Source organism: Pelodiscus sinensis, chromosome 14 (assembly GCF_049634645.1).
Source record: "Pelodiscus sinensis isolate JC-2024 chromosome 14, ASM4963464v1, whole genome shotgun sequence".
In the NCBI taxonomy this organism is placed as follows: Eukaryota; Metazoa; Chordata; order Testudines; family Trionychidae; genus Pelodiscus; species Pelodiscus sinensis.
This window is the reverse complement of record NC_134724.1, coordinates 36,223,363-36,240,000: the sequence shown is the minus strand read 5'-3', so window position 1 is coordinate 36,240,000 and position 16,638 is coordinate 36,223,363. Positions and strand designations below refer to the sequence as shown.

The 16,638-nt window shown below is 57.8% G+C and overlaps 1 long non-coding RNA gene across 1 annotated transcript in view; it reads left to right on the top strand.

Moving 5' to 3' along the window:
- The window catches only part of LOC142818344 (uncharacterized), a 13,974-nt gene extending 860 nt beyond the window's left edge, over positions 1 to 13,114 (top strand). The window contains exons 1-3 of the long non-coding RNA XR_012895810.1: positions 1 to 987; positions 6,161 to 6,943; positions 8,590 to 13,114. The exon at positions 1 to 987 is cut by the window's left edge and continues 860 nt beyond it. This is a non-coding gene — a long non-coding RNA (uncharacterized LOC142818344). The remainder of the gene's footprint in view (positions 988 to 6,160; positions 6,944 to 8,589) is intronic.
- The last annotated feature ends 3,524 nt before the right edge of the window (positions 13,115 to 16,638 follow it).

Below are 16,638 nucleotides of genomic sequence, written 5' to 3'. Positions count from 1 at the left end.
AGCCATGCCGGCCCGGCCCCTCACTCACATAGCCAGTGGTTGGCAGGGAGCATCGTTAGCCCCCAAAGTAGGAGAGGTGTCACCTCTGCCCCATCCCTGAGACCCACCGAGGGGGTGCAGGCTGCTGCCAGGCTGCACCCAATATGGAGTGTGTGTCTGAGGAGGGTGGGATCCTCCATCAAGGAGGGGGAGGGAAACAGTGCAGCAAAGGAGCCCTCAGCCCTGCGGTTGGGACCTCACGTAGGATACTGGCACCTGAGCTGCTTGTCCCTGTTCTTGACTGGGCAGAGCCATGACTGGAACGTGCCCCCCCCCCAAGTCCCGCTGGGTGCCCGGCTGCTGTGTGTGACTCTGCTTTTCACACAAAGCCTTGACCATCTCCCTTTTGTCTGGACGGGGAGCAGGCGAATCCAAACTCTCAGCGGGCGTGTTGACTGGTGTGCCAGGCCGACGGAACCGCCCAGAGGAATGCCCCCCACGCCCGTTTCTAGCACCGGGGTTCGGCTCAGCCCCTCAGGAGAAAGGAAACCCACTGGAATGTGGCTGCAGACAAGCAGGGTGTTTATTCGACAGTTCCACACAAGGAGAGAAGAGTGAGGGGGGATTCGAGAGCAGCCTGCAACTTCCCGAAGGGAGGTTCCAGAGAGGCTGGAGAGAGGCTGTTCTCAGTGGTGACAGGTGCAGAACGAAGAGCAATGGGCTCAAGTTACAGTGGGGGAGGTCTAGGTTGGATATTAAGAAAAACTCTTTCCCTAGGAGGGTGGGGAAGCCCTGGGATGGGTTCCCTAGGGAGGGGGTGGAATCTCCATCCCTGGAGGTGTTTCAGTCTCAGCTTGACAAAGCCCTGGCTGGGTTGATTGAGTTGGGATTCTATGATTCTAGGGCGGACGAAAGGCAACCCAACGGGTCAGGGACCTCGTGATAACAGGGACCCCCGCAGCTGGAGGGCAGTCCCGGAAGTGGTGTGATAGGCTGACTGTGACCCAGGTAAGGGAATGGAGGGTTAGGGAATTGCTAGCGTGTCCTGCAGCTCTTGGTCCCTCTTGGCGGCGAGACAGCTCCGGATCCCTCTCCGGGTGCGGTCGCAGGTAAGGGGTGATCAGGTGATGTTAGCTGTGCCCCGGCGACGATGGGCCCCCTCCCCCTCCCTGCGCCGTTGTGGTGTGTGTGCCCTCAGTGGGGGGGGGGGCGGGTGACACACCCCTCGTGTGCAAGGGAACTCTCCCTCCTGCCCCTTTGCGCAGCTCCAAACTGCCTCTCAGGAGGGCAGCCCCATGGACCTGGCGAGGCAGCCCCTTATGTTACCTGTTGTTGCCGGGCAGAGCCTAGGTCACCTGCCTGCCTAGTTTCCCGCCAAAGGTCAAAAGAGCGGGAAAGCGCCCTCAGGGGAGGAAGGAGAAGGGCAGCCAAGATGGAGGCCAGGTTGCTGTTTGGACACTCCACAATGGCGTACCCATGTTGTCGAGCACCAGAATTCCCTGCCCCCCACAGGCGAGGGAAGCGGTTTGCCACCCAATGTGTCCTCCAGAACGGCAGCCTTCCCCGCCTCTGACTGACCCCACGCCAGGGTGTGCCTCTGGGACAGCCCTCCTGGTAGACGTGCAAATGGCCAGTCCCAGCAAAGGGGCAGTCGGGTGTTGTGTGGCGGAACTGGGACCCAGCACCCTGCGGGTTCTCGCCGGATATTGTGTCCCGGGCAAACACAGTTCATTGGATGAGACTGGGTCTGTGGGCTCCTACAGATTATTGTGGTGCCCACAGCAAGCCACCCCAGAAGGCTGCTCCCCTACCCCACCCCAGCCAGGGAAGTCTCAGATGGCCACGTACACCTGGAATCTGGCTCCCTGCGGCCAGGTGAGCAGTGCAAAGGAGACAGATCTGTCCCGGTCCCGCCACGCTGCTGAAGCTAATGCATTCCCAAGGGGTGGCCCCATCGAATATAGCTCCTGGGACCATCAAGCTCCAGATGCCCCGCTAACAGAGGGGTGTCAGCACACAGCTCCTTCGCTGGGGAGCCAGAGACCTTTCCCCACATCCGTGTGCTTAGTCGGCAAGGCCTCCCTGCTCCAGCGCTCGGTGGGCGAGGGTATCCCAGAAGGCAATGCTCCATGTGCTGCTGCTACCGCCTGTGGGGTGGCTTGCTAGGACGCGAACCCTTGCTGAGGCAATAAGGCGTAGGCCTGAGCGCCTGATCCGGGGCCTGCTGAAGTCTCTGAGCTCATGCCTGACTCCCACTGATGTCAGTGGGAGTGCGGTGCCGAAATGCCTCTGAGGTGCTAGTCATTCCTTCCGCGGGCCCTCAGAGAAGCAAACTGAGCCTCAGATAGGACCCAGCCAGGGAGGAAGGACCATGACTCGCACTATCTGAAACACTTGTTCCAAAAGCAGCAGCGACAGGGCGTTCCACCCCCAAAACCAGAAACAAAAATGGCCGACTGAGGCTTGGTTTACATCTACAGTGTAGGCTGGCCTCGCCGCGTTACTTGGGGTGTGAAGCATTCACACCCCGGAGAGACTTAGTTATGCTGATGGAATCCCTGGAGGAGGAATGGACAATTCTTCTGTCGGGGGTGGATTAATTACATCAACAGAAAAACGCCTTCCCACCTACACTACAGCACCACGCAAGCTGTTGGTGTATTGTTAATCGCCTAGGACAGAATCTCACATAATGGGCATAAGGTGCATAAGGATAAAAGCTCTTTCTCCCTCCCAGGTAGCTAAAAAGAACTCAGCAAAGTTAGCAGGCGTGGTAACCCCCTGCTTTCCTGCATGCTGGGAACAGCCCCGGAGAATCTGTGCGATAAACCAATGAGAAATAACTTGTGAGCCAGGTGGGCAAACAGGGCAAACAGCCTGTCACCCTCCCGAAACCGTGTGTTCCCCCCACAAGTGATGAACGCTGCCTTGGTTTGCCTCATGGGTCAGATCTCCATCTCACAGCGTGTGGAGAGAGGCCCTTGTTCTGTTGCAAGCCCTAAGCATGGTCAGTTCCTAGGCACGATCAGAAATGCACGCGGCAGATTCCATTCGAGGGGGAAAATTCAGGGGTTGCGTCAGTCTCCCCTGCAACTTACTGCCATGCTCCAGAAGCCACAGGGATTGTCTGGCACAAGGAAGGAGGAGCGCCGACAGGCGCACACCAGGGGAAACTTTACGTTGCGAAAAGCGATTGCGTTGTGGGAGGGAAATTCCAGTTCACAGTGCGGGCTACTGTTGAACTGGAAAGGAAGCACAGAAAAACCCTCCCATAAGCACGGGCGGGAAGATATTTGTGATACGCTGGTCCCATCTACTGGATACTGACAGCAGCAACAGCAGACAAATGGACAGCAGGCACGCCCCTCTGGCAAATGGGCAGTAGAAATCAGAGGGTACCCTCCCTCCCCAAAGCCCAGGAAGCAGGGTGTATACAATTAAGGTCACCATGTAGGACACTAGAGCTCATTAAACTGCCATGTGAACAAGACACCCTGGGCCCAGCCTCACAGGACCTGGCACTGACGGAAGCTATGAAGAAAGTGCAGAATCCAGAATTGCCCAGACCAGCTGTGTGGACGGAACTTGCCCCCATCCCAGGGCTAGAAAAAGTTGAGGGGAGGGGCGGGGACTGGATTTCCCCTTCTGATCTTTAACACAGTAACTAGTGATTATCTTGCTGCACCTACACTTTCTAGGGAGGCCTCAAGTCACTGTGTTTTAGACTCCAGCTAAAGCTAGAGGCCTGCCCCCCATCAAAAGCCCAAGCACACTGAGGGGGCGTCTACACTGCACCCTTAGCTTGAAATAAGCGGTGCAATTTGAGCGACGTAGAGGGTGTCGCTTATTTCGAGTGTATTTCGCAATAAACTGCTATTCCGTCATGTCCCTTAACCCTCGTGGAATGAGGTTTTCAGGGACGTGGGAATAGCGCGCCCGTTAATTCGGAAGAGCGGGCGCGCTGTTGAGAAGCGGAATAGCTATTTCGGCATACCGGACGTATCCCGAAATAGCGCTGCAGCCTAGACTTGCCCCGCGAGATTTGAACCACAGCTGTTCATTTGAACTGCTTTCGACATGCTGAACGTGTCCCTGTGTGGCTTGGCAGGGACTCTGCTTGTAAGCGGGCCCTACAGACAAGCAAATCCTCCCTCCTTGGAGAGGTACCCATTGGCAGCCCAGGCCCGGAGTTTGCTTTTTCCCCAGGTGTGCTCCATCCTGGCTCTGTCCCAAGGCCTCGCTCTTGCTCTGCTGCTTCCCATCCTGCTCCAAGCCCTCCCTTGAGGCCCCCCAGCTCTCCAGTCTGCTGGTCACTGTCCTCCCCCCTGCATGCCTCCCCTAGCTGCCACATGGCTGATGGGATGCTGAACACCTACACTTTTTTCCCATGGGCAGACCCACTGACACGGAATTGGGAGGAGGGGAATGCACAGGGACCTGGGGTTTCATTGCTTGATACCCCCCTCCCCCCGCGGGAGGTGAGCCCATCTGAACTCACCTCTGAATGCTGAGTCTTGGCTGACCGAGGGCCAGGGAGTGGAGCGCAGCGGAGGGAGGCTGGGGTGTGAGTTGGAGGGGTGTTTGCTGTCAGACTGTCTCACCGCAGGGCGGCAGGGTGAGGCGCAGGACGCTGCCCAGAGTGCTCTGGGGTGGTGCTTTCTCACAGGCTGTGGTGTGTTCCCAGGTGAATGCTGGCTTCCCTTCCCCTCTCACTAGGAGTTCTCCTTTGTTACACCCAGACTCAGTGCTTGCAAGAGGAGCGATTGAGAGGTGCTGGGGCGGTGCTGCATTCTTCCTGGTCACTAGCTGAGGGATCACAGTGGATCTGTGGCATGTTGTTAAGTGGGACTCCTAGATAGCGGATCTGGCCCCTGTGGTGGCCAGCTCCCCTGGGCAGACAGGTTGTGCTGCATGTCAGCCAGAATGGCAAAGTGCTCCCCTGCTAATCATAGACCATAGAGCTGGAAGAGACCTCAGAAGGTCATCAAGTCCAGACCCCTGCTCTAGGCAGGACCAATCCCAACTAAATCAACCCTATTTTGTCTACATGGATTCAGACCCCAGTACTGGTGATACTTAACCTCTGGAGCAAGGAAGCACGGATGGAGAAGACCATAGGTACGGACTCCATGGGGGCCCCAAAATAGCAGGTGCTCAGCACTCCCTGCCACATCTGTTCTGCCGCCAATCAGCTGTTTGGGGGCATAGGAAGGAGTTGGGGGGAGGGTGAAGAGCGGCAGGTGGGAAGGGGTGGATCTGGGGTGGGAAGATGTGTGGTGAGAGTAGGATCTGGGGGGAAGGGGCTAAGTGGAGTAGGGTCTTGGGGTGCACCTCTGGGGTAACCTACCGTTCTGAGCGTATGGAGATTCCTGAACAGTCTGACTCCAAATCCCTGCCCTGCTGATGAGGGTTCAGTCTCCTGACACTTGGGATGTCTGCTGCTCTCCGGTCTTCCATAGAGACCTCCAGCAAGAGCAGGGTCGATTCAGTTCATGGTAGTTCTTATGTAAATACAGGCAACGACAAACAGCCCTTAGCAACCCTGGGAACTAGCCTGGGCTTTGTTCCAGCCCATGGAGCGGTAGAAGTTCCTTTTTCCATGGAGTTGGGGCTGCAATGGGGGGAGGCGGGGAGCAGGGGGCTCTGGGGCTTGCAGTGCATGAGCCAGTGGGAGTGGGTGGTGGATGCTGTTCTCCCAAGGGATCAGCAGGTGGCACTCGTGGACTAGCTGAGGGCCAAGGAGCAGCGCAATGCCCAGGCGGCCGGAAAGGCAGGGCCTTTGGCAAGTCCTGAGGGCAGAGCTGCAGGCAGGGGAGAAAGGCCAGGCCATGGCTGGTGTGCTGGAAATACCAGCTCTCCGCTTGAGCGGAACGGGCTGACTGGAACCAGGGGATGCGGCCAATGGCTGAAAGATGAGCGCGCGGGAAGGGCCCGATCCTGGCTGCCAAACCCACCATATCCTGAGCCCCGGACCTGCCTCATCCCAAACCTGGGAGATTTCGTGACCAGACTGAGCCAAAGGGAAAACCCAAGATGAGATCAGCGCCCTCAGCGGGTGCTCCAGCTACATCCCAAAGACCATCAGTGATCTGAGACTTGTCACCCCCTCCCCCCTTCCTTCTTCTGTCCCCACTTCATTTCTTTTATTGCCTGTCTCACTCCTTTTTTCCTTCTGTCCCAGTCAGGTGCCGTCGGCCAAGGCCATGTATTCTGCAGTATTGCCCCGTGTGCACATGCCGGAAGAGGCAGCTGGAAGAGGCCCCCAACAGCCCAACGCTGAGACGAGTTTGCCTGGTCTTGGCATGGCTGATCAGCCCGTGGGCTAGCCCGGGGGTTCTCCAGCAGCCCTGCTGCAAGTGAAAGTCCCCAGCCAAGGCAAGCTTTCATTTTCTGCCTTTGCTGCTCCTTCCTCTCCTCCTCCAACTGGATTGTCTTCTGCCTCCCTAGGAGATGGGATTGGACTTTACCAGTAACAGCAACAATAGCGCCAGCTGGTCAACTAACTGCTTTTCTTCTCCCAACCTGGGACGGATGTTGCTCTTTTTGATCCCGTGTCAAATGGGACGCTTCTGCCAACTCTCTCCAGCTCAAGGAAAGAGGAACAAGGGGCATTGTTCAAGTGAAAGCCTCATTTACACTTTCCAGTTCAAATACTTTCACTTTTCCCCTCTCTTTGCTGTCGCTTCAATACAAGGTTAAGGGGTTTTTTAATGGTGTGTTTGCCAGGGCTTAAAAGAAAATACAAGTTGAACCGGCTGTGGCCCTCACCCTGTTTAACTTTGTTTCATGTTCCGCAGTGCCCGAGACATACAGAATCCTTTCGGTTCTTTGGGCGGCCTTATCCGTGTAACGTAACGCCACAACCCCCTGCCCTCAACACTGAGGCAGGAGAGGGGGGAGACGAGGCGGGGACTCGACCCATGTTGAGGGCTAGGACTGCTTGAAACGTGGCCGGCAAGCACAGGTGAGCGTGGCGATGAAGGGGATGGGAGCGTGTGCATGCATTTCTCCTTACAATGTTTGATCTGTTTTTTATTTACCCTCCCCCCCATTCCCTCGGCACCCAGCCCATTCCCAAGCTCATGAGGAAGAGGTAGTAACTTTTTTATTGCTTTACGGGTGTACACAGAGAGAACAAAAAGTTAGGAATCAATTCAAAACAAACTCTTGTGAGGCGGGAAGATCTGAGAGCCCAAGGTGAAGGCCAAACTCTGGAACCCGGTGAGATGGGGAGGGTCCAGAGCCTGGGCGTCACTCCAAGCCCACACGTCGGCATTTCAATTACAGTCCTGCAGCCTGAGTTAGCTGACACGGCTCAGTCACGGGCATTGAGTGGCCGTGGACACGTTCACGACATGACCCTCTGGAGTGAGCTAACAGCCAAAGTCACCCCTGTGTGTGAAAAACCTGTGCCAAAGTCCACAGCCGTTTCCCTATGTTCCTACCCGTGGCATTGGTGGCCAGACCACATCGCTTTATGCCACAGAACGCCCTGCCCCTTGTCCCTCGTAGGCCACACTCACCATTTGTGAGGAGAGCGGCACGGCACCGCGGTGCTCCAAAGCAGAAGTGTCAATAGACCATTCCCAGTGTCGTGAAAGCACAGAGCCATCGCTATAAATGCGGAACAGGCACCGCACAAGTCACACAGCTGGCAATGCCCAAGATCCGACACAGGCTGCCAACAGGCCAACGCCAAGCAAAACATCGTATTAATCGCACAAGACCGCAAGACCGAGCGCTACCTCGCCTGCATACAGTTCAAAGGAGCTTTGAAAGCTGCCCTCCAACTCGCGGCTCCATTTTGGCCTCTGGGATCTGGGTGTCCAAACACTGCAGACAGCGGCACCCCTTCACCCCTCCCTGTTGGCAGCTGTTCACCTGTTGCCTCACACATATTGTGCAGTACACAACAGGCGGCTCTTGGGCTCCTTCTGTTGCTGAGATCCTCTGTCGTGAGCAAACAATGCCAGTGACCCTTCAGTCTACTGAAAGCACATTCCAGGCATTCTGCACTGCTGAAGTAGTCATTTCATCTCCCCTGGCTGCCATCCAGATGGTCACACTACGACTTCCCATGCAGGGGAGCGGCCGAGTCCCCCAGAATTACTGCTGGCGTTTCCACATTGCCAGCGGTAGCCTGCCACCTGGGAAAGAAAGTCCCTGCTTGCAGCTTTCTGTCTAGTCCTGTATTGTTAAAGAGCCGAGTCTCATGCCTCTTCCTGGACCAAGCCAGGCTGATGTCAGTGAAGCATTCCAGGGCAGCGGTTCTCAAACTTTTTGGGCTCCGGAGCCCTTTACATGTGGCACCCCAGCGGTCCACTGATTGTATGTGTTGTACCTATCGATGTTTCCAGTTTGTCAGCCTTACAGAGCCCCTGGAGATGTCTCATGGAGCCGTGGGGCTCCGCGGAGCACAGTTTGAGAAACACTGTTCTAGGGGATCTGCTAACTGGTGCATAACCAGAGAAACGGGCCCTTTCCGTTGATGTGCTGGCAGCAAGGCAGGCTGGGGTCAAGCCAGGGTGATGCTTTCTGTCTATTGCTCCACTGCAGTTGGGAAACTTTATTGCTTCAGACTCACCCAGGATGTCTTGCTCTTTGCTGCAGGTCTCAGCGCTGCACAGCAGGGGACGCCTGAAGTCTTCCAACATGACAACAGCCGCCGCTGTGAAATGTCCAACTCCTGACAGGTTCCCGGCTGACTGAGACCAATGCGGCGCTGAAGACTTTCAGAGAGTGATTGCCACTTGCTTCCCCATCCTCGCTGCGAGTCTTGCTGTGGGGTCCCTCGACTGAGGGCTGGGGTGAGCACCGAGGCCCAGATGGGCGGCCTTTTGCATCTGACGCATCCCCCCCTCCAGTGCTTGTTGCTCAGCCCCAGAAGCCGCACTCCACTAGCTGCTGCGGCTGGAATTCTTTACACTGCGCCCATCAGCTCTGCTAAGACATACCCTCATCCACAGCATCTCGGTGCTGGTGATTGCTGCACTTCCGGAAGGCCTGCAGGTGCGGGAGAAAGGCTTTGTTCTGCGACTAGTGTTGTGGTCTCCACGGGCCGGTCAGAGGCGGAAGAGACTGCATGTTTGAGGGACTTTTAAAAAGTGGTGTCCCAGTTATGGGATGTGGAATGTTTTACAGGATGGAGACTGTTGCCGGCTGCGGATGTGGCGCCTAACCCTCCGAAATCTCTGGATGAATCACTGCCATCCTGCAAAACCCTGCAAAAACATGCCCGAAGCCATGGGGCAGGGCAGCAGTGTGTGGCAGCTGGGGGCAGCTGGGGGGACCGACCCATCCGGAACTGTAATTGACCCTGATGCAAGCTCTTGTGAGCATGCGTGGCACTGGCGCCAGCTGACAAGTGTGATATGCACATAATCATGCTGGCCAGCCCCGTGTCACAGCTACCTGGACTCCCCCCAGGGTTCTACCCACCTGCCGTCTCTCGCCATGTCCCTGGACTGCAAAGCCACCAGGGCTATCTGGGGCCTGTATGCAGATCACCAACCACAGTGGGGTCCGTGCTGGAGCTCGTGGGGCTGCTGTGGCACAGGTGATAAGCACTGACCGGTTGCTGGTGTTCCGTGCTGCCTCATCCCCTCTTCGCTCCTGGCAGAGCAGGGGGAAGGAAGATTGGAGTCTGTAATTTGGGTCCGAACATTGGTCTGCCTCTGACACGCTGGGCTGGACTTTGAGCCTGGATTCCATTGGCTTCTAGCAGGGGAACCCAGGTTATGGTCTTCCAGAAGGCTTGAATTCTCACCTGGTATCTCCCAGAGCCCTAGGGAGATGCCAGGTTTGAAAAGACACATGGGAGCGCTGCTCCGGATGGGTCTGGCTGCATCGTAGCCCCGGGCTTTGCCGCTGGACTAGCCTAGCCATAGGCAGGGCTGGCCAGCAAAGTCTTAAGGCTGGGCCCTTACGGAGACTGGCTGCAGTTTAAAGGGGCGCTGCCCTGGGGGATGGGAGATATCTAGTGCTGCTTTCTCTCCTCCTGGGACTGCAGCTTGTCCTGTGGGCTCTGCCATCCTCAAGTCCCCCCCTGCCCATACCCAGGAATGCTTCATGCCCCGTGCTTCAGATTTCCTTGTCTGAAGTGCAATCGGAGCCATTCGGAGTCGCTCGCCAGCCAAAGTCAATAGCAGGAGCAAGGCTCTAGCACTCTCCGGAGCCGTGGTGGGTTTCATTTCACCACAGGCAAACATGCCTGTGGGCTGGAGAGACGCTTGGCTCTCAGACACCGTGCCAAGGCATTGCTGGGCTCGGCTGGGAAGGGCGGCAGGCCAGGCTGCCCTGTCGGAATGGCAGGGCTGACTTGGCAGTTCTGCCAACCTCCGGGGGCAAAAGCGGTGAGTCACACACCCGGAAGCAGGGGTTTGGGAATGCCTCAAACTGTGTGCTGGAGTCGGTCTACGGCGGGGGAGCCGGCAGCTTCTGTGGTCCCCTGGGCAAGACACAGCACCCGCCACGGGGGAGCCCAGCCCAGGGGTTCTCTCTGCAAATCAACCCCCGCCCCGTTTCACATTCCCACTGGGGTTGATCTACACCCAGTTGTGGGTGCCAGCTGAGCGTGGGAACGTCTTTTATTGGCCTCTGCCACAGACAGACGCTGGGCCAAGAAAAGATACAGCCTCACCCACCTTGGCTCTCCCACTGCGGCCCTGCGGGGCCAGGGGCCAAGCTGACCACAGGGCTGGAGCCCCTCCCCGGCAGCTCTTCCCACGGGGCTACACAGGCACAAGGCACCTAAATCCCTTTGGCCCCCTGCCCCTCCATGCTGCGTTCAAGCAGGCCCCCGAGGCAGGAGAACGGGCGGCATGTTAGGAGTGCGCTGCGGAGCCACAGGGCATCTGCCAGGAGGACACCCCCAGCCTGGATACCCGCAGGAAGGCTCCTGACTACCCGGGGGGTGCCGAAGGGGTTGGGATCCGGCAGGCGCTGCCGTGCCGCTGTCCCGACCTGGCGGGCCGGTCTCTTCCCACAGGAGGGGCGGAGTGAGGGACGCCGGGGGCTCTGCAGGAGCAGCGCTCACCCCGGCCCGCCCAGCAAGGGCTGCAGACATCGGGCAAGTGGGACCCGGAGAAGCGGGGCTCATAAGGCTCGCAATGCACAGTAGCGCTGGGCGCTGTTGGCGGGGGTGTCCGGTGGCCTAGGCGGGGCAAGGCTGAGCCTGCCCAAAGCGCCAGTCTGGCCCCCTCCCACACTCCGCCCCAGAGCGCCGCCCGCCAGCCCGTCCTCCCCTGGGAGGCTGGACCCATCTCCTCCCCTCCCCTCGTGCTCTGCTGTGCGCACGCTCCCCTCTTCTTCCCCGGGGCCCCAGGGAGGCGGGGTGTGCCCGGTGTGCTGCCCCGCCTACTCTCCTCCCCATGGGGGCGGGGCCTCAGCAGGGGGGGGGCTGAGGTCCTGCCTCCTCCAGCCCCAGTTGCTCCAACCAGGGGGTGCAGACCTGTGCTCAGATCAGGGGCTCAGATTGGGGCTCCAAGGATGCATGGCAGCCCCTGTCCCAGCTGAACGCGCCACCCCCGGAGCCCACAGCTTTCGGGGTAGGGCCACCGCTGTCCTTGTGTTTGGCAGACAGGCAGCAGGGCAGCCCTGAGGGAGGAGGGCCGGTAACCGAACCTCCCCCGGTGTCCAGGCAGCGGCGTTAGACACCCCACAAGGGGCTGATGGGGTTCTCCAGAGAGAGCAGCCGGGTCCATGGCCGGATCTCTGTTCCAGGATCCCAGGGCCCCCCGTGTAATGACAGAGCTGCTGTCACCACAGGGCACTGGGACAAGTGCCCCGCCCCACTCAGGTTCAGCCTGCGTCACATTGACGGGAGCCCAGTGAGGCCAGATGTGGGTGAGCAGCGCTGCCACCCCATGAGCCAGGTCGTGGCCCCACTCGCCCATATTTGGGCCAGTCCGGGCGGGTGGGGCCAAACCTGAGCCACGCTGCAACCCTGGAGCCAAAAGCCAAGCCCGGCCCACCCTACATCCCGGGGCTGCCACTGTGATGACAGAAGCCGCCCCAGGGCCTCCACAACCGGGCCATCCCTGTGCCCCCAGAAGCCATTAACATTTACAAATAGGCCCTGACCCCAAAAAGGTGGCTCTTAGACGATGTGCAGAGCCCTCCTCCGAAACCAGCTGGGGCAAGCCACACCTTGCTGTCCCCAAGGACGCTGGAAACGTTGGCAGTCGCTGAGGCTGCATACGGCCGTGATGGGCGGCAGGGCAGAGTGGATGGAAAGTGGGTTAGATTACCAGGGCTTGCCGAACAAAGCTCCTGGCATCTTGAAATGTTCTGCCCCGGGGGCACAAGGCAGATTACTAACAGCCTCCAGCTGGGTTAAATAATCCCAGCCTCTCTGGGCGCAGAGGAAGCACTGCGCTGGTGCCAAGAAACGAGAACCACAGGGCAACGCCTGCCCAAGGAGTTTGCTGAAAATGACATTGTGATATGAACAGGGAAGCTGGTGGAGAGTAAAACAGCCTCAGCACGCAGCTTTACGTAACACGGCCCGGGAGTGCGCGGGGGCACGGTTGGGCAGCATGGCAGATCAGGGCAGCACCATGGCGGGACATTGCTAACTAAATGCCAGCTGCTCTTCGGAGTTTGGGGAGGGTGTGACGTAGTGGGGGTACTTGCTGGGCTGTGGTGACCCCTGCTGTCTGGAGCAAGACCCAGCAGGGAAAACCTCACTATGCAAAGGTGATGCCAAACTTGTTGAACCAGACACTCCCCATGGAAAGGAACAAAGGAAGGTGGAATGCTGCCCTGGCTGGGGGGCAGGCCTGGAAGAGAGTTAGTTAGTTCCTGTCTGGAAAGCAGGGGAGAAGGAGCTGGGGAGGGGGGCTGGGACTCCCCTATCTCAAGAGGGGCACTGTGGCCTCTTAGCCCCAGTTCCTGTAACCAGATTACATCTGTGCTATGCTGTATCCTGGAGGAGCAATAAACCACCCTCAATTCCACTGGCTGGTGCGGTCTGTTTGTGCCATTTCGGGGTGCAGGAGACGGGGGACCCCCAACGCGCCGTCACAGAGGGGTCGCCAGCTGTGCCTCCCTGGACACAGGGCTGGTTCTGTGCTCCCCACTGGGAGGCAGGCCAGGCCTATTATCTCCATTGAGCAGAGGGGAAACTGAGGCACAAAGCCTTGCCCAAAGTCCTCCAAGAAGTCCATGGTGGAGCAGGGCTGAACTCACATCCTAGGACAGTGCTCTAACTACTGGACCACTGGACTGCTCCCCCACCCCCAGGCCAATCGAGACCTGGGGCGGGGGGAGTACGTGAAGTCATTCGCTGTTCAAAGCCGCACCATGTGACTGAGCAATCTGGGGGGCTGGGATGTGACCCCCACAGCCCGCCCCCCATTGGTGGGGAAGCATTTTGGGGCAGGATGGTCGTGCCTAGCCTCCTGGGGACTAACCGTTCCCAATACGTGCACGCAGCGATTAAACCAAACACGTCAATGGCTCCCTTGAAAACCTGAGTGTCTGACGGGAAGTCCTACTGGGCGGGCGGGGCTGGTCCGTGTGTGGCCTTGCTGGCTGTGGGTGCAGAACTACCTGGTGCAGTTCCCTTGGCTGAGAGAGGGCCCAGCCGGAGGGAGGCAGGGCGCTCAGCGTGCCAGGGAGGAGGTAGCTTAAGTAGGGGGGAGTGGAAAGGAAAAACCCTTCTCTGCTGGTGAAAAGGGGAAGAGAAAACCAAGACCAGGCGCCAGTGAACGCCCCAGTGGAGAGGAAAGTCCGTCCACAGACGTCCGGGGGGGCTCAACTCCGTGTCCTGCAGAACCTGCCAGTCCTGGGTCCTGAGGTTTTGGAGCAGTAAGGGCCATTGGGACCGTCTTGTCTGCCCGGCTCAGGCCCCAGAACCTCCCTCAGCGATTCTGGCCTGACTCCGGTGACTGCTGGCAGCACAAAGCTGTCAGGTGCGGCGTAGAGCGGGGAGGCGCGGGAGGCGCTAGGGCGTCCCTAGGTCCGTGTTCCCAGAACCATCTGGCCCTCATTGCTGGTCTGAATTTAATTTCCGATTCCGGCCGTGGGCTCTTGGTCGGTCCAGTCTGTCAGATGAAAGGGCCGTGGAGTCTCAGATGCCCCTTCCCGGTGTGGTACTCGCACCTGGCCAGAGGGATGGAGAGGAGATGGGGGGAGAAGTGGAGCTGCCCCTGGTCTACCCTGGTCTTGTGCTGCAGTTTTTTTGGGGGACAATACCCTGGTCCCCAACCCTGCCCATGGGCATAGGGTTTCTGCCTCACAGGGCTCCGGGACACAGCACCCTGCCTCTCGGCTTCCACTCAGCAGGGGTGCTGGGGCTCAGGCTGTGGTTTTCGGGGCTCCCTGGCTCGCTTGAAAGGGCTCTCGGTCCCCCAGGTGAGAACCGCTGGCACAGACCATCTCCCCGTCACTATTCCTTTGCTCACACATCCTAGACGTGTGTTCCCTCTCTGCTACAGCGTCGCGCTGGGAGCACGTGTCCCATTGATTATCTGCCAGGACCTCTGAACCTTTTCAGTGTCTCTGCTTTCCAGACCTCACTCCTGTAACTCGGAGGTGCAGCCTGTAGACTGCGTTCCTCAACCACCTCTGGTTGGGTCACACGTGTGTTCAAGGTACCCCACCTCTCAACATGATCCAAGTCACTCTGGGTAAGTCTACACTACAAAATTAATTCGAATTAACTTTAATAGCGGCTACACATGCAAACTGCTAGTTCGAATTTAAATCCAACTAGCGGAGCGCTTAATTCGAACTAGGTAAACCTCATTCTACGAGGACTAACGCCTAGTTCGAATGAAGTAGTTCGAATTAAGGGCCACTTAATTCAAACTAGTGGGAGGCTAGCCCTCCCCAGCTTGCCTTGGTGGCCACTCTGGGCCAAACCAGGTAAACTCTTCTTCCCTCCTCCCGGCCCTGGAGCTCTTAAAGGGGCACGGTCTGGCTACACTGCTTGTGCCAGTTGCAAGCCTGCCAGCACCCAGCCAGCAGACCCTGCACCTGGCACGGCATGAGCCAGCCACCTGCTGCTGCCCAGCCCTCTGCCTCTTCTCATGACCAGACTGGCGGCTCCCAGGAGCCTGCCCGGGGCCGCAAGAGGCGGGTGCCGCCTGGTCTACTGCGGAGATCGTGGACCTCATCGAGGTTTGGGGGGAGGCCTCCAACGTCCACGATCTCCGCACTAGGCACAGGAATGCGGCCATCTAGGGCAGGATAGCTGCCAGCCTGGCCACCAAAGGCCACATGCGAACCCAGGAGTTGGTCCAGTGAGACTGAGCCCTGAGCTTGGAACATAAGAACGGCCATACTGGGTCAGACCAAAGGTCCATCTAGCCCAGTAGCCTGTCTGCTGACAGCGGCCAACACCAGCTACCCTGGAGAGGTGGACTGAAGACAATGACCAAGCGATTTGTCTTGTGCCAGCCATCTCCAGCCTTCCACAGAGTCCAGGGACACCTTTCCTACTCCCTGGCTAATAGCACTCCATGGACCCAACCTCCATGAATGTATCTAACTTCTCTTTAAACTCTGTTCTAGTTCTAGCCTTCACAGCCTCCTGTGGCAAGGAGTTCCACAGGTTGACTATGTGCTGTGTGAAGAACTTTCGCTTTTAGTTTTAAACCTGCTGCCCATTAATTTCATTTGGTGTCCTCTAGTCCTTATATTATGGGAACTAATGAAGAGCTTTTCTTTATTCACCCTCTCCACACCACTCATGATTTTATAGACCTCTATCGGATCCCCCCTCAGTCTTCTCTTTTCTAAGCTGGAAAGTCCCAGTCTCTTTAGCCTCTCTTCATATGGGACCTGTTCCAAACCCCTAATCATTTTAGTTGCCCTTTTCTGAACCCTTTGCAAGGCCAAAATGTATTTTTGAGGTGAGGAGACCACATCTGTACACAGTACTGAAGATATGGCGTCCCATAGTTTTATACTTCCCCTCCTCCTTCTTCCCCTGGCTTCCCCCTTTCAGCTTCCTCCTCCCAGGTTTCCCCCTCCCCTCTCCCAACCTCTCTCTTTCTCTCTCCCACCTCCTTTTCCCAGTCTCCCCAGGGGTTAATCCCCCCCGCAGTTTTGTTAAATAAAGAGAGTTTCTATTTTTGAACACACGTGTCCTTTATTTTTTACATCAGGAAGGGGGGCTAGGGAGGGGTAAGTGGAAGGAGGTGAGGGAGGAATGGGGCACAAGTCCCTGATGGGGAGGACTGGGGTGGCTCTGCGAGCTCCTCGGGGTGGAAGCTCTCCTGCAGGGCCTCCTGGATCCTGACAGCCCCCCGATTGACCCCCCCAGATGGCAGCCTGCGCCAAGTGCAGCCGGGCTGATGGCCGAGTGCTGTGATGTGCCGAGTGTGGGCACTCAGGGCACTCCAAGATAGGACTGCTATGCTGTCCCTCATCGAGTTAGACAAGTGAGCGGGGAACCCCTGAGAACTGTCTGTCCAGGGTGGGGGTCGGGTCCCTTTAAGCACAGCCCTCAGCTAGCCCAAGACAGCAGCTCCGCACTCTAAGTCCTAACCTGATGCCCTGCCGGCACTGCTTCCGGCCAGCCTTAACTTCGGTTCAGGGTCCACTGAATGTGGACATGCTAGTTTGAATTAGCAAAACGCTAATTCGAATTAGTTTTTAGGTCTAGATGCACTAATTCGAATTAGCTTATTTCGAATTAACTAATTCGAATTA